The sequence below is a fragment of the Poecilia formosa genome, unplaced genomic scaffold (genome assembly GCF_000485575.1).
Source record: "Poecilia formosa unplaced genomic scaffold, Poecilia_formosa-5.1.2 Scaffold31, whole genome shotgun sequence".
NCBI classification, from domain to species: domain Eukaryota; kingdom Metazoa; phylum Chordata; class Actinopteri; order Cyprinodontiformes; family Poeciliidae; genus Poecilia; species Poecilia formosa.
In genome coordinates, this window is record NW_006799970.1 from 1107496 (window position 1) to 1107863 (window position 368).

Sequence of the window (368 nt, forward strand, 5' to 3'; positions counted from 1 at the left end):
ATGGGACTGCAGGAATTTCCAGCATCTTTAAAGATCATTTAGGCACCGAGGCCACTCGTAGCTGATCGAGGGGTGGTGGCAGACGGACTGCATCGCTGGGCCAAGGTGTCTGGTGCTGCATTTGGATTGTTTACACGTTTCCTACCGGCGGAAGCTGGGGATGTGAATGCAAAAAAAAAAAAAAAAAAAAAAAAAAGAGTCTCGCAAGGAGTTTATGCATGCACGGCAACTTGTGCCAGCTGGAGCTGTTTTTATATTTATTGTCGCTGGCAAAAAGCTCTACACTGTAAGGTCCTTGCTGCTGTTTCATTTCGACAAGGATTACCTGCAAACAGGATCAACCAGTCAGTGTTTTATTAGATTTTTTT